This window comes from Rhinolophus ferrumequinum, chromosome 6 (assembly GCF_004115265.2).
Source record: "Rhinolophus ferrumequinum isolate MPI-CBG mRhiFer1 chromosome 6, mRhiFer1_v1.p, whole genome shotgun sequence".
Lineage (NCBI taxonomy): Eukaryota > Metazoa > Chordata > Mammalia > Chiroptera > Rhinolophidae > Rhinolophus > Rhinolophus ferrumequinum.
In genome coordinates this window covers 94,684,172-94,709,121 of record NC_046289.1, presented here as the reverse complement: position 1 = coordinate 94,709,121, position 24,950 = coordinate 94,684,172, and the positions used below count along the sequence as shown (strand labels likewise).

The 24,950-nt window shown below is 42.2% G+C and overlaps 1 pseudogene; it reads right to left on the bottom strand.

The window, feature by feature from the left end:
* Nucleotides 1-6,714: 6,714 nt before the first annotated feature.
* On the bottom strand, nt 6,715-13,170 carry LOC117023228 (ferritin heavy chain-like; annotated as a pseudogene).
* Between the last annotated feature and the right edge of the window lie 11,780 nt (nt 13,171-24,950).

The window sequence follows — 24,950 nt, the reverse complement described above, 5'->3', positions numbered from 1 at the left end:
GATGGTAACCACTTTGAGCACCTCTTGTTAATTGCAGAAGTCAAACGCGACTTGTATTCATCTTTTATTATCGGTATAATTGAGTATTACAATTTTAATAGTTTTCCTTTTTTAAAATGTGTATACATTTTTTTTTGGCACCCTCTGTATTATGATCTATTACAATTAGCTGAAGTTCACCTTGAGGGCAAGATGGCATCCTCAGTCACCAAAATCTAGTTCTGGCCAGTCTGGTAGCTGCAACTTTCCTTAAGAATAATTTCATCTCCTTCTTCCTTTGTCTCCCCTCACATCCTCTTTCTTCTCCACCCCCTCTCTCCACAGCCCTATTCTTTCGGTCTACAGTAACAATTTTAATCTTATTCAGCTTAATTTATGTAAAACTTCCTCGAGATTTTTCTTTACAAACCTACACCTTTCCCAGTCCCTTTCAGTTTGCCTCTACCTCATTCAGAGACAACCAACCTTAGGACAAATCACTTTCCTTTAATTTTCTTCAAAATGAACCTTTATATCTAATTCCTTTTATTATTAAAAATGCACAGTTTTTTTCCATCTTAATTAGAATTCTTAACCCCTGGAAACATTAATTTCTAGTGACAACTAAAGATAAGCAATTAGTATTCTTCAGATTGGTAAATTTATGAATGCATTTCATGACCCTTAGAAACATAGGCTCTTTCATTGGCAAATATATTCACAATTACTTTATTATTTTTTTATTATATTACAAATTATATTATATTCAGATGTACAAAACAACCTAATGATTAGATATGTACACCCCTCACAATGACACCAGAGGCCAACTGACTCCGGGGCTCAGGCTGCCTGTGCCACTCTGCCCACAGACCGACACAAGAGTTGGGTCATAGAATAAGCGTTTATTGTCAGAGCACCTATTATTATTAGAGCACTGGTGGCTCGAGAAGGCAGTGGGTTAACACGTCCGAAAACTGCCTTCACATTCTCAGACTGGCTTCGGGTATTTAAAGGAAAATGTGGAAGCTCCTCTAAAGGTAAAGTGATGGTTCCAGGGGTCTGAATGGAGCCTTCCCTCTGGCAACATGGCTCTCTGGTGGCATCAGCACCCCAGGAACAGTGATGGGACTAGCCTGGCAAGAATGCTAGACCATAGAGATTGTGATCAATAAGCCTAAGGGTATTAATCGTAACTTTCTGGGTAATTTTCTAAAACAGGGAACTGGATGGGACAGAAGACGTTCTGAGCTCAAGCTGCAGGGGGATGATCTATCGTTAAGCTATAGGTCAAGGAAAGGTGAGGCTGGGGACGGTGCAAGGCCCCTACTCTGGGGGTCCCAACCGGGGCCGGCTTCAACAGTGACAACCCCCCAAGTCTAGTGCCCTTCTGACATTGTACGTAGCTATTACAGTACCACTGACTCTACTCCCTATGCTGTACTCCACATTCTGTGACTCTCTCTCTCTATATATATATTACAATTGACATTCAGTATTATTCTACTTCAGCTTCAGGTGTATAGCGCAGTGGTCAGGCATCTACACACTCAATGAAGTGATGCCCCTGATAATATGGCACCCTACATAATCTATATAACCCTGATAATACCTATCTGGCACTCTACATAATCTATCTTTACAACATTGTTGATTATATTCCCCATATTGTATTTCACATCCCCATGACTATTTTGTGACTGCCAATTTGTACTTTCTAATCCCTTCATATATTCAAAAATGTTAAGAGGCTTGCTTCTAACAAAGCAAAAGACACATTCGTTAACAGATCCAAATATATCTTTTAGCTTCTGTGTAGTAAGAAGCCAAAAGTTGATAAACTTAGATTAATCTAACAATTAATGTTTTAGAGTTTCATGTAATTTCAAAATACCTAGATATTTAATAATTTTCATCATGTAATTTAACCTAGTGAAAACTCTATGGTTTCAATTACTGAAAGAATTTGGGGAAAAAATGTGTTTTAAGCATGTATATATCACATGACATAATTATACTGAAAAGTTTTATCAGAAACCTTTTATTTTAGCTACATCTGTTACGGGAGTCTCAGTTCTTCTTGCTGACACAATGAAGAATCAACCTGATTAATATACAAGCAGGGTTTATTAGTGATACTTTCTCAGGGAAGAGAATGGGGAGAACAGGTTTAGCTGAGGTGAGAGAGAGAGAGAGGGGGCGGGAGAGAGAGAGAGAGAGAGAGAGAGAGAGAGAGAGAGAGAGAGAGAGAGAGAGAGAGAGAAGGAGAAAGAATGCCTGGGAGAGAGAGCTGGTGCAAAAAAGGCAAGAGAGCTCTTGTCTTGAGAACTTATAGTAGTTTACTGGGTGGGGTTGATATGGGAGCCCCCTCACTATAGAAATTTTAAGTCTCTTTTTCCCTAGTTTCTTAGCTCCTTAGTCCCTGGCTTTGATTACTCTTCTAATCAGTTTCTGAATCCTAGACTAAAGATTGCTTCTAGCCTGAATCACAGAATGTCTCTCAACCCTGCTTCAGATAACTACTTAAAAGACTGTGACTTTCCAACATCCCCCAAGCCATTCTGGACGCCCCCCTTATACTTGTTGATTTTAATCATTGAAGCCGAATATTCTTTCCAACCCATTCTGGGCCCAGCTCCTGGACAATTGAGGCCACCTAAATGACTGGTTGAATGGCCACAGGCTCTATAGAGCTAATAGATTTATTAGTTAAAATCTATTTTTCCTCATTCTGGGGACTTGGGGTACAGAGGATACCCCAACAAGTTTGCTAGTCACAACCAAAGACCCCGTCCTCTCATCTGAGATCAGATAGGGCGAGAGTTCTGTGAATCCCCCAATAGGTAGGGACAGCTCTACGCCCCTGCCAGCAGGAAGCAGATACAGAAGAACAGTCCTCCTGTCCCTCAACTTCCCATGAAGATTTTATGCGGATCACGTCTCTCAAGGGGAAAACAAGGCAGGCAGTTAGAGATAGACATTGGGTCTCTGCATTACCGCCCAAAAGACTTCCCCTCTCTGCCCAAAACTTCTCTTTTCACTGTAATTATCTACTCCTATGAGGAACAAATGGGTACAAAATACCCAACTAGATTAAACCTGCCACTCACCTGTGCAGTAAAGACCTTCATTTCACCTGGGCCTCATTCTACCATCATTATAATATCATACGTATGCCGGAAGTTCATTATAACGGAGTGAATTCTGGGAAAGAACATGCTCAGTCTAAAAAGGTGAGGTAATAGCCTCTTGTCAATTACAGGTGTCAATCAGGTCCCACGCCCGGAAAGGAATAGCTCGTTCTAGAGAAAAAAGGATAAAAACTCCAAGTCCTCACCAGTCAGGGCCTTTTGAGCGTCTTCTTTTGCTCTGCCCGCTCCAAACTCTTTGGAGTGTACTTTTTCTCCTAATAATGCCACTTTGGGCCCTTGAGCTGTTCTCTGCTGCTCGAGCCAAGAACCTGGACATCACTTCGAGAAGGGCACACTCTCCAGTAACAGGGTGATGGAGTTACATATTGATTTGGTGGGAAAAGGTGGTGCCTGCTCTTCCACAGGATGGCGTGACCTCCTGAGATGGGTGGAGGTCTGTTGACTCAGATCCTTATCTTGCTCCAGACCATTTCTTGTCATCTGTTGTAAAAACAGATTCGTGGCTGGAGGCAGTTAATCAAAGCTAATTGAGAGCTTTTTCTATTGGCACTATGGGCCCCCTTCCACCCCTCCTTCTCCTCCTACATTTCCTAACTTCTACCTAACACATCCATTTATTAGTTTTTAATAACTCTATGAGATTCCAAAGTCAATTATTACCCAACCTATTTTCTTGACAAATTTCAGAACAAAGGTAACATAATCTGATTTTTTTGTAAACCCAGGTAAAATGAAATACCATGTTTAATGTTGATAATTCTAGAAGACATGTCTATTTAATCAACACTTAAACTAGCTTTAGTATCAAATATTTTCCCAGATCATGTGATCCTGAAAAGTATTTAGGTTACTTTCTATTATTTTTTTCTTGATTTATATAAGTGCTTAATTCCTTCAAGTAAATTCAATATTATAAACTAGTAATACCAGAGGCAAAAAACACCATATTGCATATAAAAACACAGATAAGCACAGACATCAGAGATCATACCTATAAAAAGACTTACTAATAATTACAGAGAAGACAAAGTTTTTCATTTGAAATGGGGTGAGGTGGGCTCTGGCATCTCAGACCAGTTCCTTGCATTTTTAAAAGTGCCTTTCTTTTTCCTTTCCCTTCCTTCACCTCAGCCTAAAGCTGTGGTGGCTGTGTTTACATTTCTGATGACCCAGCTGGAGGGGCTTGTGGGGGAGGGGAGATGCTGAAAAGATCTTTTTCTTTTTCTGTCAGACTTTGAAAAGTCAGCTTCCAATTTCGCTAAATTTCTAATCAGTTATATTTCTGAGAACTCCCATATAAATACTTGTTGTTTAAGCCAGTTTAATACTAAAAATTAGCAATATCATTCAGTGGCAGAAATATGCCCTATCTAGGACATATAAACATAGATTTCACAGCTTTCATTATTATTATTATTATTATTATTATTATTATTATTATTATTATTTTTATTGTAAAGGTTTTTATTAAGACATAGCTAATGTACAATATTATATTAGTTTCAGGGATAGACCATAGTTTTTCAACATTTATACACCTAAAGAAGTGACCTCCATGATAAGTCCAGCAACCATCTGACACTACCACGCTATCACAATATTATTGACTATATTCCCTATGCTGTATGTTACATCCCCATGAATTATTTGTTTTAACCTGGAAATTTGAACCTTTTATTGCCCTTCACCGTTTCCCCCCCTTTAAAATTTGTATTAATTTCAGGTATACAGCATAGTGGTTAGACATTTATATAACTTAATAAACAGTCCCCCTGACTAGTCTCGTACTCACCTGGCACTATACATAGTTATTAGTATATTATTGACTGTATTCCCTATGCTTTACTTACATCCCCATGACCATTTTGTAACTACCAATTTGTACTTCTTAATCCCTTCCCCTTTTTCACTCACTCCCAACATCCCTTCCATCTGGCAACCATCAAAATGTTCTCTAACTATGAGTTGTTTCTGGTTTTTGTTTGTTTGTTTATTTTGTTCTTTAGATTCCACCCATAAGTGAAATCACATTGCATCTGTCTTTCTCTGTCTTACAGTGACAATACCCTTCAGGTCCATCCATGCAGCTGCAGATGGGAAGAACCCATTCCCTTCCATGGCCAAGCAATATTCCATTGTATATACATATGTACCACCTCCTTTTTATCCATTCTTCCATTGACAGACACCCAGGCTGCCTCCACATCCTGGCCATTGTAAACACGTAGCAATGAACATATGAATGTACACATCCCCTTGATGTAGCGTTTTGGATTTCTTCAGATAAATACTCAGAAGGGGATGACTGAGTCTTTTGTAATCTCTTGTTATAGCCTTTGTTTTAAAGTCTATTTTGTCTGGTATAAGTATTGCTACCCCAACTTTTTTTTGTTTGTTTCTATTTTCATGAAATATATTTTTCCATCCCTTTTACTTTCAGTCTGTGTGTTTTTTTCAATCTAAACTGAGTCTATTGTAGGCAACATATGTAAGGATATTGTTTTCTTATCCATTCAGCCCTCCTATATCTTTTTATTGGAACATTTAATCCATTTAAATTTAAAGTAATTAATGATAGATATGTAGTTATTGCCATTTTATTATATATAATTAAAAAAATATATTCATCTTAAAGAAGTTTCTCTAAGATTCCTTGTAGTACTGGTTTGGTGGTGATGAATTACTTTAGCTTTCTCTTATCTGGGAAGCTCTTTATCTTTCCTTTGATTCTAAATGATAGCTTTGCTGAGTAGAGTAATCTTAATTGTAGGTCCTTGCTTTCCATCACTTGGACTATTTCCTGCCAATCCCTTCTGGCCTGCAAAGTTTCTGTTGAGAAATCAACTGTCTAATGGGAGCTTCTTTGTAGGTAACTAACTGCTTTTCTCTTGCTGCTTTTAGGAGTCTCTCTTTGTCTTTAACCTTTGCCATTTTAATTATGATGTGTCTTGATGTGGGCCTCTTTGGGTTCATCTTGTTTAGGACTTTCTGTGTTTTCTGGACTTGTTATGTCTACTTCCTTCACCAGGTCGGGGAAGTTTTCCATCATTATTTCTTTAAATAGGTTTTCAATTCCTTGCTGTCTTTCTTCTTTTGGTACTCTATGATGCACATATTGGTATACTTGATGTTGTCTCTGAGGCCCCTTAAACTATCCTATTTTGGATTCTTTTTTTTGCTGTCCTGATTGGGTGTTTTCTGCTACCTTATCTTCTAAATCACTGATTTTATCCTCTGCTTTACTAATCTACTGTTGCTTCCCCCTACTGTATTCTTTATTTCAGTTACTATATTCCTTATTTCTGACAGGTTCTGTTTTATGTTTTCTGTTACCATTTTTATGTTTCCAATCTTTTTATTGAAGTTCTCACTAAGATCATTGAGCATTGTTGTAACCAGTGTTTTTTCTTTTCTTTTCTTTTTTTTGTATCAAATTACTTTTTTTGAGGAAATGGTACAAATGAAAGAAAATAAGTAGATGAATTGATACAACTTATAGAAAGAGAAATGTAACCCCAACATGCATGTACTTTTTTGCTGACCAGGAAGTCACCCCCGTGGCAACTGGAAGCCAGTCGAAGGCTTATCTCTCATTACTGTCTCCCAGGGTGTACTTGTCAATGAGATACTCTGCCATGCCAGATTTAGGAGCCCCCGTATTGTGTAAGTCAGTAATGTGTTCACCCATTTCTTTGATGGATTTCAACTGCTCATTCAGGTAGTGAGTGTCAGTGAAGTCACACAAATGGGCATCATTTTTGTCAGTGGCCAGTTTGTGCAATTCCAGCCGTGGCTGATTCACACTTTTTCCCAAGTGTAACACACACTCCATTGTATTCAACCCATTTTCCCAGTCATCATGGTCTGGTTTCTTAACATCCTGGAGGAAGATTTGGCCACCTTGCTCGTTCTGCCGCTTCATCATTTTCTCAGCATGTTCCTTCTCCTCCTGAGATTGGTGAAAAAAAATATTTGGCAAAATTCTTCAAAGCCACATCATCATGGTCAAAGTAGTAAGACATGGACAGGTCTCACTACTACAATCTCTGCTGTTTTTCATAACCAGAACTTATGGAGACTTCTTTCCCTGGCCCTGGAACCCTGGGCTGCGGAACCTTGTGTGGGGCAGAAACCCCTCAATCCTCTGGAGGGGACCTCTGCAGCTGAGCTTTCCCTCCCAATTTTAAAGTCACACACAGGTGTAGGACCAGCCCATTCTACGTCTCTGCCCCTTCCACCAGTCTCAAGGTGACTTCTTCTGCATGTCTTTGGAGGTAGGATTTCAGTTCAGTTAGACTTCAGGCGATTGTCAATGATGATTGTCCTGTAGTTTAGTTGTAACTTTGATGTGGTCGTGAGAGGAGGCAAACACCGTGTTTACTTCCACTATCATCTTGACCGGAAATCCCCCACAGCTTTCATTTTTTTTTTTTTTTTTTTAATTGGGGAAGGGGAACAGGACTTTATTGGGGAACAGTGTGTACTTCCAGGACTTCTTTTTTTTCCAAGTTAAGTTGTTGTCCTTTCATTCTTAGTTGTGAAGGGTGCCATTCAGCTTTAAGTTGTTGTCCTTTCAGTCTTACTTGTGGAGGGTGCAGCTCAGCTCCAGGTCCAGTTGCCATTGCTAGTTGCAGGGGGCGCAGCCCACCATCCCTTGCGGGAGTCGAACCAGCAACCTTGTGGTTGAGAGGATGCACTCTAACCAACTGAGCCATCCGGGAGCTCAGCAGCAGCTCAGCTCAAGGTGCCGTGTTCAATCTTAGTTGCAGGGGGTGCTGCCCACCATCCCTTGCGGGACTCGAGGAATTGAACTGGCAACCTTGTGGTGTAGAGCGCACTGGCCCATGTGGGAATCCAACCGGCAGCCTTCGGAGTCAGGAGCATGGAGCTCTAACCGCCTGAGCCACCGGGCGGCCCAGCTTTCATTTTTAAACACTAGCTTTTTTGTCCCACAGGCAATGTAAAACTCAGAGGTATTGTATCCAGATGACCAAGGCTTTGCATGTTGTAGGAAGCCATTTAATAATTAGCCTATAATCAAAGAATGTATTGTCTCTGAGAGGCCTGAGTGAGTTGAGCACAATGTGCTGGCTGCCACATGTCTGCAGACAAAGAGGATGAATGAGAGGGGGAGGGGAAGAAGCCTCAGACATCATTTTATTTCATACTTCCAAGCAAAATACACACAAATACCATTTTACTTATTAATTCCAAACCAATAGTGGAAGAAAGAGCCTCAGATAGACACACAAATGACACAAAAACAAGACAATAAATCAAGTACTCGTCTAACTAAACCTCAGATAAATTAGATGAGCTACAAATTTCAAATTCAAGTGGGCAACCAAATGTAATTGAATCAATTCATGAACTGGGCACAAGTCCTTTAACTATTCCCCCCTCCAAAAGGGTACTCTGAACAAAGACGCAGATTGGCTTATTCCAAAGGAAGAAGCCCAAGCGGAGGGGGAAGAAAGTTCCCAGTTGTACACACTGGGGTGACCTACCCTTTCAAATTGAGCCCCTCGGCTCAAAGAGATGAAACACATAAATGGACAGGCTTATGGCAATCCTTCCTTCTCTCAGACGGAGGCTTCCCAAAATGCAAATGGCCCCATCCTGAGGAACAGAACACCCAAATAGAGAGGAAGGATTTTCGGCTACCAATTCCACAATACCAACCAGACAGCTGACTGAAATTCAAATACATTTCCTCATTCCACATGCACTGTGTGCCAAAGGGTGATAGACGCTGGCTAAGGGATTCCTCTGAGCCCCTAAGGCAAGATGGCTTTGGAGGAGCACCCCAACTTGGGCCAATACACCACTGAACACTTTCTCCTGCCTGGCTCACCATTTATTGCTGTCACAAGGCCCATGTGCTGAGCACATCAAATATTTAATAGTCAATAGATTAGAGTTTGGAATAAGGAAAGGTTTTATTTATCAAAATGGCACCATGATGAGAAGATGGGAGACTTCTGGTTTTCACAAATCCATCTTAAGAGCACCCCAAACTCCAGCACTCTATATATACAGGGAAGGGAGAAGGGGTGAGGCAAGATGTGGGATCCAAGGAAAAGTGGTAAATCTCCTAATTTCTTTGTACCCAGTGGGTCAGACCAGAAATTACTCAGTCTCAAGCAGAACCCCTCCAGTCAATTATCATATCTATAGAAATGCAGGCTGGAATTAAGGTGGAATCAGGGAGAGAAGTATTTCACCCTCTTGCATTTTCAGTTTTATTTGTAGGTCCCAGCTTTTGAACTTTGGTAGTGCAGATAAAGAGTTCTTTTTCCCTCTCACTACAAACTCCAATTGTTTTCTCCCTCTTTCTCTCTTCTCCCTACAGCTGAGTAGAACTACTTCCTGCTGTAAGATTGATGTATACTTTTAAAGATTTAGCAGTCTAGTTTGGTTTACTGATTTGTAGTTGGATTTACTTAAATTGTGGTTTATTTTATTTTTTTTCTTTGTGTCTCTCCCCCACTGTCCCATTTAATTGCTCTGCTTTCCCAAGGCTATATGCGTACCTCATTAATTTAGCTAATCAGCAGGACACTAGCTTGCAAGAAACTCAGTCAACCCTTAGCCATTCAGACACCAGCAACAAGGCTGCAATTCTGGATTGGGATTTTCTGTTAGATGACATATGAATCACCCCTAAGACCAGGTTTGAGATAACCATCTCGGAACAAACTAGACATTGTCTGGGATGAATCACATGACTAACTCCCCCTTTCCTTTTTTCTGCTTCTTCTTGTGTACCTTTAAAACCTTCTGTGCGTTCTAGGAACAAGGAAGGTGGTCTTTGAGACAATAGTCTGCCGTGTTCCCAGAATGCTGGCATTCTGAATAAACCGACTTTTCTTTCCACCAACACTTGTCTCTTGATCATTGCTCCGACAGCAATCAGCTGAACCTGAGTTTGGTAAAACTGCCTCTGGATAAAATGGCTCCCCCACCTTCCTACCCCCAGTTCAAAGCATCCCTCCATCTCCCCAAGGGTTTCTCAAAATATTATCTGTAGTTTGATGTTTTCCCTTTAGTTCCTCCAGGTTTGATCTGGGAGCCAGAAGTCCTTATGAGTTCAGTATTTTGGTGGAAAATGAAGCTGTAATTCTGGTATTCTTAATTTCTTCTTTCTATGGTTGCCATGCTCTTCAGAATCCCAACAAACAATAAGCAGTGAAGCTTAGATCTTGGAGATGACCTTAGGAAGGGGGTCAGGAGTGGGTCTCAAATGTAATAAGATTTTTGTTTTTAAACTTTGATCACGACATCTTCAGGCTTAGTTCCTACCCTATTTATTATTGTAAGATATTATAGTTACACGTTTTATATAAAAGAAATGTAGACAAACAACAACAACAACAATATCATTTGTTAAGGGTTTAGTACACATTTGTCTCTGCCAAAGACTTTGCAATCCTCACAAAAGCTCTGAGAGGGAATAGCTTATTTTTCCATTTTACACATAAGAAAATTTGAGGCTCAGAGAAGTCAGGTCAATTGCCTGGAGGTAGAGTTGAGATTTGAATTCAGGCTGTCAGACTTCAAAGTTTAAGGTCTTCATTACACTGCCCTGCAGACAAAACACAAAAGAAATGTTAAATAAATTGAGGTGCTTTTTTCCCCCAAAGTTGTCTTAGTTTTAGGAAAACTCTAGGAACTGGTTGTATAAAATTCCATGTCTACGTTATGAAAGAGTATGCTTCGGGAATATTCTTATTTAAGGAAAAGAGAAGTAATCACTATGCTTAGCAATTTGTCTATAATGTAACATCTGAGGTTGCTGACCATGTTGGAAAAAGGTACAATTCATCGAAACTGGTTTAATCAGGGAACTAGGAGATCAAAGGGATCCCTGGGTCTACTTGCCACCCCTTCAATGACACTCAGGCTTATGTAGCTCAGACCTAGGGCTGAAACCCTGGCTGAATAGCTGTGTTGCCTTCTCAGACTGAGTCTGGGGAGTTTGGAGAAATCTAAAGGGACATATAGCCCTTTTTTCTCCTGCTACCTGATTTCCATTCTTTTCCCAAACTCTCTGGGGGAAAAAAAACACAAAAAAACACCAGTTCTCTTAGAGGATAATTAAAAACACAAAAGTAATTCATGACTCTCTTATAGATATAACTAATTAATTAATGAGAGAACAAGTAAGAGATTATAATCAGTTCAAAATGGAGTTCAAAGAGCAGAGGCAAAAATAGGTCATGCAATACATTTACTAATGGATGCAAACTGCTTTTTTTCTGTGGGTGGGTGGGTGGAAGGAATCAGTTGTGCTTCCAGTAGGCAGAATCTATTTGCCTGTCTGTAGACAAGAATTTTTTGCATTGTTATCAGTTATTTACAGATTTATAAATAGATCAAAGACAATAAAACCTCATAGAATCCGATAACTCAGAAAGGAGTGCTGTAAACAGCAGGTTATTTTCCATAGAAAACACCCAGCGATCTTTTGGGTCCATTTCAAAGTGTTCCCCAATGTTTCTTGACAGGTCACATTGTATATCTGATTATTTTATACTTATCTCTCCTACTGCAATGGATCACTGAAACCTGATTATGGAATGAGAAGTGTACTTCCCCCCTTCCATTCATTCTAAACTGAAAACATTTTAGCACTAGATCCTCAATAGAAATATTTTTAAGTGTGTGTGTGTGTGTGTGTGTGTGTGTGTGTGTGTGTGTGTTGGGGCCACTCTGGCAAAACACAGTAGATCAGGACCTCCAGTGTAACTGAGTGCAAATCCATTAATAACAAAGGAACAAATTTATAGGAATAGATTCAATTTTTGCTGTGTGAGAACAAGCTGTCTCTGCTCAGCTGTGGGTGTGTTCACACCCTGCTGGCAACAGGGTCCTCTAGCCTGAGGGAAACTAGGACATTTGTTTTCTGAGATTGGTGACTTTACTAAAGAACCCCATTTTAAAATAATCTCAAACCCAGGTTTAGGTCAAAACAGATTTCCCCTTATTTCCTGAGGTGTATGTTACCCTTTTCTAGAAACAATAATCTTTCTACAGTAGATAATATTTTTGCTTACCTGGGGGTAGAAAGGTTAAAGAAACTGCTGCAATAGAACATAAGTAGACTATTAGAAAAAGCTTTCTTTTTAAACGAAATTTATAAGATTTACTCAGCCAAGAGATTTAGCCACACACAAGAGTGTTCTATCTATTGGCTTTTCACGTTAACCTCACTCACTTTAAGTCTAAAATCTGCATTCCAGATTCTTGAAAAGAAAGAATGCTGTTCCATTGACCTTTTTCTTTTTTTTTAACAAGCAGAAATCTCAACTGGCTCCAGAGTCTCACAACACTGCAGACTGACCTTTCTGTGAAGGAGGAGATATCACGCTTTCTCTTATTGCGTGTGTGTGCGCGCGCGTGCATGAGCCGTGCGTCTAGCATCATCAAACATTTGTTAAGTGATAAAACAATGCATTTTAAACCAAAGCAGTGCTTAGCCCTAATATGCCCCAGGAGAGTCTCATGTACAGCTATATAGGCTCAGGAAGCTAGATGGCAGAGTAATCACACAGTTAAAAGGCTTTATACAGAGTTGCAGAGAGAGAAAAAAAGAAATTCCTGCTTAGCTGTCTGAATGCTGGAAAAGAGATAATATAATGTGATGGTTTAAGAGGAACAATTTTTTCCAGCTTTATTGAGATATAATTGACATATAACTTTGTGTATGTTTAAGGTTTACATGTTGATTTGATATATTTATATATTGCAAAGGGATTACCACCATAGTGTTAGTTAACACCTTCATGCTGGCACATAGTTACCATTTTTTTTTTTTTTTTGTGGTGAGAACACTTAAGAGCTACACTTAGCAACATTCAAGTACATGCAGTATTATCAGCTATAATCACCATGCTCTACATTAGTTCCCCAGAACTTGTTAATTTTATAACTGAAAGTTTGTACCTTCTAGTCAGTTTCTCCCCATCTCCCCACCTCTGTCCCCTGGTGACGTAGGTGATGCTGGATCTGCTGGCAGTTTCTGATTGTGGGCCGGCATCGTGTCTCGTGAAGCCGAAGAATGGAAACACGGACCAGGAGAGGCAAAAAGTTTTCAAAAAAGGATAGTTTATTAGAGGTAGGAGAAGAGGTTGCAGCTCCCGAGCGGGAGGGGGTCCCGAATGGGGGGTGCCCCATGACTGAGGCAAAATCAGATCTGCTCCATTTGTCGGGCCAAATGAATTTTATGATTAACCTCAAGGCCTTGTTACATTATGTCCTGGAGCAAAGCAGTGATTTCAAAACCTGAAGTTTTAGGATATGACTGCCTTTGTTTATTCCACCAGGGACCTCTCTATCTACCTAGGAACATGCTAACTCTCCTGTATCACTGGTAACCACCACTCTACTCTCTGTTTCTGACAGGAATACTTGTTAAGGTTAAAAAAACAATCAGGAAAAATTTCCCTTATTCCAGAGATTTTGTTACCATAGGCAGAAAGAATAGGGTTGTGGGGAGACGTGGGGAAGAAAGGAAGGAGGAGGTGAGAGGAGAGAAAGGAATGAGGAGACCACCAGGTCAACCTTAAGAAAAGGTGCAGCGACAGCTAATTGTAATACGTAGATCGTAATGCTATTAGCATTGCAGGCAGGGAAAAATCTCCAGCCCCAGTGTCTCCATGACAGTTCCCACAAGGACCAAGTAAGGACAAGGGGATCCCGCCTCCCGGTGGGAAGGAGTGCTCAGTAAGCACCTACCTGGGAACGCCTGCGATTCCAGCCCTAAAGCTTGAATATCTCTCGTTCTCATTCTAATAAAATCCTAAGTTTCTTTGTTTTTCAAGCAGTTGCTCTTCTGGCTTCCTCATCCCCATTATTTTGGGAGTGTACTCTTTGTCTTTACTAAATCCACTGCTTGCTTGGCAAAAAAAAAAAAAAAAAAAAAAAAAAAAAGTGATGAGGTGTATTAGACACATGGACTTGCGAGCAGCCTGGATGAGGAGTGTCTTCTAAGCCCTTCTAATGACCAACCTTACTTAAGCTTCTATTCTCTGTATTTCTTTCTCTTCCTCATGGCTCTCAGATGTCAAGTGTACATCAACTCTTTTAAATTATGATGCTAAGTAACAAAAGGCAAATGGCTTGAAAGTACCTAAGGTAATTGATGCCAAAGTTATGCAACCATGGCAGAATAAAATAGGGTAATTGGTGCTTAGAACTCTGCAGTCACCAAGCTTCAAACTCGGCCTAGTTGTCTAGCTTCTTCAGGCCTCACTTCTGTTATTAGCAAAGCTGGAGATTATAATAGTAACCACATGGCCGTGTTGCTATGGTGATGGGTGTTGTGAGGACTGTGCATAGCTCCTGGTACATGGCAAACAGTTCATACGTGATAGTTATCATGACTACTGCCTTTTATTTATATAGCTTTGCATTTAAATACAAACATTTCTTTAAATCCTTATAACCTTGTGAAGAAGCCATTATCATCTCCATTTACCTGCGGTGGACACTGGGCTAGATGGGGTCATGGCTTTGAAGTGGGAGCCTGGAACTGAACCCGACCCAACTCTGTTCAGGGTTCTTCCCAGTCACCATTCTGCGTTCTAAAAATAAAACCAAGGGCAAACAAGGAGACTTGGGATCTTTTTGAAATGTAGGCAAATCTAAACACACCTGGAGGTGAAAACATCTTAACAGTAGGTGACATGAAAAAGTTGCTCATACCCAACCCGTCCAGAGAGCTCGGATTAAGCCCCACCCAGGTTAAAGCCCACCCATAGTCCAGGGCACAGTCTGTGTCTCCCCAGTGGGGTTGGGCAGAGTAGAACTAGGAAGGGAGAAGACACTTCTAGTGCTTCAGTTCTGGACTTGGTGAGCCTGCCGTGAGGTCCTTGTGGGCAGGCGTCTTCATCTTTGTACCCCATGTCTAGTGTGTACAGTGGGTGCCTAATAAATGTTTGTTGACCTGCATGTACTAACGCTCTAGGAAAAAAATCATTCTATTATAATGAATGGATTGGGACAGGATAAAAATGGCTCATGTGAGAGTATTTGTAGACTTCCAAACCCCCACCCATCAAAAGAAATCTGTGGCCAACCTGGGTTCTGTATCTCTACTGGGAGATGTCTGTGTGTGTGTGTGCATGTGTGTGTGTGTTGCTTGTAAATTGGACCCTATGTTAGTCTGCTTGGACTGCCATAACAGAATGCCACAGACTGGGTGGCTTAAACAACAGAAGCCTACTTTTTCACAGTTCTGGAGGAGGGAATGCCCGGCTCAGCGTGCCAACAGGGCTGGTTTCTGGTGAGGCTTCTCTTCCTGGCTTGCAGATGGCTGCTTTCTCATGGTCCTCACATGAGAGACACATACCTTTTCTCTGTGCATGTCTGCACTCTTTGTGTCTCTTCCTCTTCTTATGAGGACAACAGTCCTGTTGGATTGGGGCCCCACCCTTATGACCTCATGTGACCTCAACTACCTCCTCAAAGGCCTTATCTCCAAATACAGTTACATTGGAAGTTAGGGCTTCAACATATAAATTTGGGGGCGTGGTGGACACAATTCAGTCCATAAAAACCCTTCTCAATACTAACTGAGGAATGTAGAGGAAGTCTCTAAAGATATTTTTACCACTAAATGATGTGCTTTGACTGGCACGGTTCCAGGGCTGGCCCACACGTGTCCTCAACTTTACTAGAGTCACAAATTATCTTAACGTACAGAGCTGCCTGCAAACATACTGGCATAGCTGTAGGAAGCTATCCTGGAACACAAGTTCTCTTTGGCTGTGCTTGAACTTCAAAGTTAGTTGACGCCCTCCTGGGGTCTCATCGCTCACTGGTCTTTTTGATTCCTTCCTGCCCAGTAAACCTAGAAAGGATGACTTAGGACTACTTGCATTTGGTGATTGTTTGGTCAATGTATGGAACCGCATTCACATTTAAAACCTCAATCTCTAGTTACAGAAGAAAAGACTTCAGGAATCAACAAACTAGCGGAGAGAGATTTCTTTGGGTAGGACCCTCAAAATCCCTGTAGGCACCCTTCTAATATTGACCTTGAAAGTACCCTTATTTCGTCCCTTTGGACAGTACTAGGAAAAGAGGCAAAAGGATGTGTCTCCCCTCTAGAGGGCATCCCCAGTTTGTGAGGAGTAATGGAAGTCCATTCCTGGATCATGGGGAGCTCTTCCCTGGCACAGATTATGTGTGTGTGTGTGACGGGTGGGGTGGGTGGGGCTGTCCCTCTTTCTTGGTTGTCCCTCCTTGGTCTATATAGCCAGTTCTCTTTTTCAACTTTACTAACCTTACCCCAGCACTTCTCTGCTTTTAAAGATCAAGGTTCCCAGGTGTACATTTTGCAATTTCCAGCCAGTTGACTTTATCTAAATTGGAATTCAATGACTTTAATTACTTTTTCACTCTAGAATCCTCTCACCACTTTTCTAGAACACAAATCTATGTCTCTTATGTTATTTCCATTTCTGACAATTTTACTGATAAAGCTGTGTTGGAACTGTACCTCTTCATTAGTGGGAACATCTCTGGAAAGTACAAAGGGAGTTACCTGCGAGGAAAACCAGGCTCGCTATTGGACCCTTAAAGTGGTGAACGTTTCTCTTTCCTGTTATTCATTGATACCTACTTACATTGATTTAAAATTCAGCATCCATATTACTGGGCCTGGATGTGTGTCTATCTGATAAAATATTTATAACTAATCACAATGTCAGCAAATGAAGCCTGTTTGGGCTAAGTGACACCACACACAGAGAGATAACAAAAAGCCCAAGGGAGAATGGGACAACTTTTCAATAGTGACAGAGATGGGGCTATGAGAGTTCTGATGCAGACCACATTGCAGGCCAGTGTAGCAAGGTCAGCTCTGCAGAGGAGGTGGTCCCTGCTGGGGCCTGTGGGATAGGCAGGAAGGAGGGGAATGGGGGTGAGAGAGGAAGGGCACGTGTGGGCAGGAGACCAGGGTTGCTTGAGAGAGTGTAGAGAGCGGGCTGTAAGCTGACAAGGGCCTTGCAGCCTGCAAGGTCAGTCATTCCATGGGAAGCCTTGCCTCAGCATCTTCCCAGGAAGAACAAGACAACACTAATGCAGCCACAGACATCCAAACTTGCCAATACACAAAAGAGAATGTTTTACTTATACCTGCTTGTTCTGCTAATATTTGTTTGTATAGATAATTGTTCCAACACTATATATAAACCGTGTGTGAAATAAAGACTGCACCACTGCTCTGCCATCCGTGGACGGTGGACCTCCCGATCCCAGCTTTCTTGTCTCCCCGTCTTTTCTCAATCTCCTCGCCCTTCCCCCTCAGGCCAAGCCCTCCTGGCTGCACAGGCAGTGGCAGGAGAGGAATTGAAGCCTTGTGAAAAGAAATGATAGTTTACTAGTTTGCATTTACTGAGTTCTCCTCTGTGCCTGGCTCATTTTAAAGCACTCTGTGTGGGGACAGAGCCCCAAAAAGCAGTTTCCAGGCTCTCGGCCTCACGTGGAAAGGTGCTGGCTCAGGTAGTAAATGGCCATCGACTGTGATCAAATGGCCATCAGCTGTGGCTAGTTGGCCGGCAGCTGTAACCAGTGAGCCATTGGGCACTAATATAACTGCCGTGGCTACGCTAGCAGCAAATGGGGGCTAGCAAGGAGATGGTGGCTGAGCCTGCAAGTGGAGCAGTGAGGGCTGAGAATTGTGTGGCTCCTGGTTCCTGTGTCTCCAACCCAGCCGCCAGTGAGAGTATAGTGGTATGACTCCCCTACCTATGGCTCCGTGGGTGTTCCTTTTTGGCCTCACCATGTCCTGCGTTCTTGTATGGGGAGCGGGACCAGAGACCCCGCAGACTCCGCAGGCCATCCCGCATGACACTCTGTCTATTTAAATTAATAAAGATGTTCCTGTACATTATCATCCTCATGAGAAATGAAGCACAGAGCTTCATGACATCACTTGCTCAGGTGACCCAGATGGTTCTGAAGTCCATGTTCTGAAACATCAACCATCTCCGTGTGGATAAGGGGTGTAGGCCAGGTTGGCGGGAGATAAGACATCGTTAGGAAAACGAGAAGGTTTGTTCAGAATTTAAGTGCCCTTGATCCACAGGTAATCTTGGACTGCACTGGCCCCGGCAATTCAGTGCTGACATTTAGGCCTGCAGTTCAGCGGAGAAGGAGCCCTCACTCAGAAGGCAGTGTTTCCCTGGAAAATGAGAACAGAATGACTCCACTGTGGTTTCCTCAAGGGTAGGGCCGAAGCATTTATGGAGAGAAATCCCTCCCAGGTAACAGGGAGGCAGAAAGTAATAAGAGGAAACTCCCAGAGCAGCCTCAGAGAAAGCAGCAATAATGACGGGAACCATAGGTGAGCAAGGGAGGCTGGCCCTTACATTGAAAGCACAAGGATATTGTTATTGTTAGAATCAGAGAGAGCAAGTGTTGTTGAGAAGCGCTTCCTACTAGTAGTGAAAGGTCTGGAACGACTGAGGTGTTGACAGTAGCTGAGAGGAAATCCTCTTTGAAAAACACGGCTGCTAAAGGAATCCCCCTTTCCTGTTTGTGCAGCACTTTACAGTTTGCCAAGTGCTTTATGATTGATAAGCTCCTTTGACAGCCGTGCTGGGAAGAATGGTGTTATCCACACCGCATGACAAATAAGGAAGTAAGTTTCAAAAGGGAAAGAAAGGTCTTATGTGAGGTCCTCTGAGTGGTTTTACAGAGCTGAGGCCAGAAGGCAAGACTTTGCCTTGCTACCCTTTGGTCTCATCATGAAGGAATGAAACCTTTGGGAAAGAGAGACAGAGCTGCCTTGGAAAATTAGAACCCGGCGGAAAATTCCTGGGGACTTTGTTCATACACGAGCATAATGAGTTTGGAAAATTTTGTGAAATCCTCCCAGTTAAGACTGAATTCACAGGAACCTCTTACTACTTTAAATTCAGGAGACCAGAAAAAGCAACTGTGAATACGGAGAGTTTGAATTAACTTGACACCCCTTGTTCTAGCCTCAGAAGAGTAAAGCATTCATTCTTGATTTCAAAAAGAGCCTGGTTATTTGCCCTTGCTCTCTTTCCCCAAGGGAAAGCCTTTCCGTTGCACTCTCCCCTTAGTAACAGTACTTTGCGTTTGTTCCAAGTAACTGAACTTCTACTGGGAGTGTGCCGTCAGCCGCAGCCGCCTCAGTGAGCTTAGGGATCCTGTTTCACCACTGAGTTCATTGTAGTCCGTGGTATTTATTTCTGCTTGTTCCATGTTGGCATGCTGACCTTTGCGCTCCCCATTCGCTTCTCCTGTTGCCCTTCCTGCACACCAGTAACTCCACTTCCTGTCTGTCCCGTCTTGTTCACAGTCTTGGTGTTGCTCCCTTGTTCGTCAACCAAACCACTGATGTCTGGAACTTTGTTGTCTTTCCACATCGTTAGTTATTTATTGCTGTGTAAGAAAGGACCCTGGATTTGCAGCTTAAAACAACAAACCTGTATGATCTCACAGTTTCCGTGGGTCAGGAATCCAGACACAGGCTCAGGGTCTGTCATGAATTTGCAGTTAAGTGGTCGGCTGGAGCCGTCTGGAGGGCTGGAGTGTCCGCTTCCAAGATCTCTTATGGGGACGCTGGCAGGAGGATTCAGTTCCTCGTCATGAAGCCTTTCACAGGGCTTCCCCCGTAGTAAGTGATCCAGGAAAGAGGGTGGAGTGAGGACAGCCCACAGGGAAACACTAGACTTTTTATCTCTTACCCTTGGAAGTGACATCCTCAAACTGGAGGCCAAACGGATCCAGGCCGCTCAGCCAATAGACCGTCACAGGAGCTGGGCCACAGAATAAGCATTTATTATCAGAGCACCAGTGGTCTGAGAAGGCAGTGGGTTAACACCTCCAAACACTGCCGTAACGTTCTCAGACCAGCTTGGGTTTTGTTTTTCTTTTTAATTTGTTTTTATTGGGGAATATTGGGGCAGCTTGGGATTTTTAAGGGAACATCCTCCAGAGGCTGTGTGATCCAGGGGTCTGCAAGATTCTAGGGTGGCTACGTGATTCTAGGGTGGAGTCAGCAACTCAGGAACAATGACGGAGTTAGCCTGGTAGACCACTGTGATTGTGATCAACAAGCATAAGTTCCAGGGTAATTTTCTAAAACAGGGAACTGGGAGGGACAGGGGACTTTCCGGCTCAAGCCGCAGGGGGTTGATCTATTGTTAAGCTATAGGTACAAGGAAAAGTGGGTCGGGGACCTGGAGAGGCCTCTTCTATGGGGGTGCCTCCCGGGCCCTGTTTCAATCCTCTCGCTTCCATCTTATTCTATTCAATACGATTCAGTGAGTCAACAATCAATCAGAGGGAAACTAAATGCAACCTCTTAAAGGGAGGAGTATCAAAGAATTTACGGACATAGGGAGGCAGGTTAGTTAGTATGAAGTCAGGCAGTTAGAAATCCCTAGACTGAGCAAGAACAGCACCAGGACCACCGTACCAGGGCAAAAATACCATCAGTCATGCTCTGGGGCAACTGAGTTGTTTCAAAGACCTCCCCCAGGCTGAGCAGGAGAGTGAGTCTGGGAAACATTGCATCTATAGGCAGCCACATCCCAATGTCCCCCTCCCAGGTAGAAATGAAGGTATATAAACAGAGGCTTTTTGCCTTAGCTAGTGGGCTTCCCAGCTGCGGGTACCCCCTCCCGCTCGGGAGCTGTAACTCTTTGCTTGCTATAATAAACTGTCTTCCTGTGCAACTCTGCCTCTCCTTGGTCCATGTATCCATTCTTTGGCTCCACAAGACTACAAACCCGGCATACATTAAGGAACATCCTACATCAATAGCTCTAAAACCATCACACTAAATAATTATTGATGGTATTGTAACTATGTGCTGGACACAGTGCTTGGCTTTGGGCTTTAACAGGTATTTTCTTCTTTCTATGTCCTTTTACTCCCTTTTGTTCAAGAATAACCACTGGGACCCAATCTCAGAAACTCACCTCTTCTCTAATTCTTTTCTAATGGCAGCTGGTAGCCTGACATAGTAGCTGAAAATTGTCATTTGATCTGGAGCACAGGAACTGGAAGGAAACTGACATTAAAAAAAAAAAAAAATTAGACACCTGTCTAAATTTCTTGGAAAGCCAGGGGCTTTAGAGTTGTCCCCTAGTTCTTGGATACTCTGTTCTGTTTTGTTGTTGTTGCTCTTGACTTTTTCTCTTTGCTTTTCCAACTTTGGAAGTTTCTATTGACATGCTCTCAAGCTCAGAGATTCTTTCTTCAGCTGTGTCCAGGGTACTAAGGAGCCCATCAGAGGAAGTCTTCATGTCTGTTAGTGTTTTCAATGTCTAATACTTCTTTTCGGTGTTTTCTTAGAATTTCCATTTCTCTGCTCACATCACCCATCTGTTTTTCCATGTTGTCTACTTTTTCCTTTAGAGCCTTTAATATATTTATTAATCATAGTTGTTTTAAATTCCCAGTCGGAAAATTCCAACATCTTTGCCATATCTGAGTGTGGTTCTGATGCTTGGTCTGTCTCTTCAAACGCTTTTTTGCCTTTTTGTATATTGTAAATTTTTGTTGAAAGTTGGACATGATGTGAGGGGTAAAAGGTACTCTGGTACCTAGGCGGTAAGTGATGTGGTAGGAAGGTGTTGAGGGGAGGGGAGAAGGAGGTGTTCTGTAGCCCTGTGATTAGGTGTCCGTCTTTTAGTGAGCCTGTGCTGCTGGGCTGTGAGCTTCACAAGTGCTTCTCAGCGCCCCCACGTTCCCCGCTTCTCCACCAACACCTTAGGTGGGACAGGATGCTGGAAGGGGCGGGAGTTGGGCATTTCCCTTCTGCTGGATCAGTTGGGCTCTGATGATACCCCAGCAGCTTAGGCTTTGGTTCACTAGTTTCCCCTGAGAGGAGGCCTTGTTGAGAAGAGCAGTATACTCTGCTGTACTACAAAACGGTTACTTTTCCCCTCCCTCTTCCAGAAGGACCACGGGATTTTCACTGTGAGAACCCAGTAGAGTTCTTGGAGGTAAAACTCCAGAATTGCTTCCTCTACCCTCACCCGCCAATGACGGGATCCCCCTGGAGGTTTTATCTCTCTGATTTGTCCGCACTGAGCCTTCCGCGATTTGTCAGTTACAGTGCAGGTGTTTCTTCCCCTGCACTGGTTTCCACGGAGGTTTCTGCTTGTAGGATTCTGCTCCGATAAGGAAGCTGTGTCTGCCGCTGTCTTTCCTATTTTGAGGGCAGCACCCTGGGACCTCACTTCTCTAACAGACCTAAGAAGAGTTGTGGGTTTTTCAGTTTGTTTGGCTTTGTATTTATTGTTGGGATGGAGGGATGACTGCCAATCTCCTTACATGCTAACTACATGCCAGGAGTTTTGTAATATCATCATCATAATCATCATATAAATGTTTTGTTTTCCGGCCCATTTTTTGCTGAGACTTATTGAGCAGTTGCTATATGTCAGGCACTGTTCCAAGTGCTCTACTTGTATTTTCAACAACCTTCTGTGAGTAGTACTGACTTAATTTGGGTTCCCTAAAAGCAGAGCCTGCAACAGTGATCTGTGGGCATGCGATTTATTAAGACAATGCTTTTAGGAAAACTGGTAAGAGAGAGAGGGAAGCAGAATCAGGAAAGAGAAGGTGCTACACAAAGAAAGGATTTCAGGTGAGGATGGCATTCAGGTGACCTGCTGGGAGCTCTGGAGTGTACCTTGTGTCATTGTTGAGGAAGCGAGCAGGGCTTTGTACCCCTAGCCCACCCAGTCATTACTTATAAACCATGGTGAGGGTCCTCCGGATCTTTCCATTTTACAGGTGAGGAAATTAAAGCACAGAGAAATTGAATAATTTGCTCAAGTTCACATGGTCAGAAAGTGGTGGGATTGGGTTTGGACTCCAGGCATTCTGGCTCTGTACATACATTTTTATATTGCATTTTATAAGGAACACTCAGCTACTTATTTCAGTTGATCTTCCAAAAGGTCTATGAGGTACTTAGGGCACCAATTCTTTCCAGGTGAGGAAATTGAAGGTCAGATCTAGCTTTTTAAAAAAATTCAGGTCCTACTCTTGGTCTGTCTCTCTGTAATGTCTTGCTCTCTTAAATAAACCAGAGTTTGTTTCCTCGACCATGTGATTAAAACAGTAATCATCTCATTTAGGAGCATATAACGTGAAGAGTGTAGAGTATCTATACTTCAAGCTATTCTCATGACTGAAATGGAAAACCTTATCTTGTCAAATAGGGGAGTGGCCCTAGCTTTTACTTAGGTGTTATTATAAACTACTGGCTGGCTATCTCTCACAGGAACGGATTTACTGTTCTGTAATTGCAAAGTAATAACACAAACAGCATCCTGCTGCTGCATTCCTGATTGCAGAAGAGTTACAAAAAAGGAATTATAAATTAATGAAGAGGCTATAAATTTCAGTAGAAAAGGAGGAAGGAGAAACTTGGGAAAAAGCTATTTAATCGGGGGGAAAAAGAACTCGAAAGGGAGCTTTTTAACAGTCAGCTTTTTGGAATTAGTTTCCCCCAAATCTTAGGAATATAGGAATGTAAAGAGGATAAAGTTTGCACTGAAACACCAAACCAGCACAAATGACTGGAATGTGGGGTGTACACTTACTGCTCCTTATTCCTCCATTCCTCTGAAATCCTCTAGTTTCTGATTTCCACTGAGTTATTTGTGGTTGCCCCCAGATTCATTCTTTACTCTTTTCCCTGTCCTGTGTGTATCACACCTACGTTTCTGAGTAGGTTTGGCCAAGGGGAGGAGCTGGTAGAAGATTCAGCTGGTTTGGCTGGTTTCTCTGGCTGTGGTTCAGTCTCCTTTGTCCTTTCAGGTTCTGTAGACCACGCCCCTTTCCTGTAGTTCTAGCTCAAGTTAGGCAGCCTCCATCCTGTTCTAGTTCTCACTGGGAGTCCTGGCTCCTGGGCTTGGTATCACCATCTCCTTCTTGTGTTCCATCAGCCCTAGAGGTGGCAACAACTTCCTGTACAATAGTCCCCCCGTTATCTGTAGGGAAGTCCCCCAGTGGATGCCCGAAACCGTGGATCGTATCGAATCCTCTACATACTATGTTTTTTCCTACACATACATACCTATGATAAAGTTTAATTTATAAATTAGGCCCAGTAAGAGATTAACAACAATAACTAATAATAAAAAAGAACAATTGTAATGATATACTGTAATGCAAGTTATGTGAATGTGGTTTTTCTCTCTCACAATATCTTACTGTACTGTAGTCACCTTTTCACTTGAAGGAAGAACTTTGTGGCTTCCCTCTGGCATATCTGAATTGCCAGCATCACTACTCTTGCACTTTGGGGCCAATATTAGGTAAAATAAGAGTTTCTTGAACACAAGCACTGAGATACCATGACAATCAATCTGATAAGCAAGATAGCTAAGTGACTATTGAGCGGGTGGTTTATGCAGTGTGAATATGCTGGACAAAGGGATGGTTCTCATCTGGGCAGGATGGGGTGGCAAGAGATTTCATGACGCTACTCAGAATGGCATACAATTGAAAATTTCTGTATTGTTTATTTCTGGAATTTTCCATTTAATATTGGAACCATGGTTGACCATGGATAACGGAAACTGTAGAAAGTGAAACCATGGATGAAAAGAGATTAGTATTTTGTTAATTTCTGTCTCACTTCATTGTCCATTTGGCTTCTCAACACTTCTATCGCTTGGGTAACCAATTCCCTGTTTTAAAATCCCTCTATTGAATTGCCTCTGCTCAATTTTTAATTATCTGTGCCTCTCATAGCTCTGTTCTTGCCTTTGCACTTTTCCCTCCACACTCCTTGAACTAAGTGAACTCATCTAC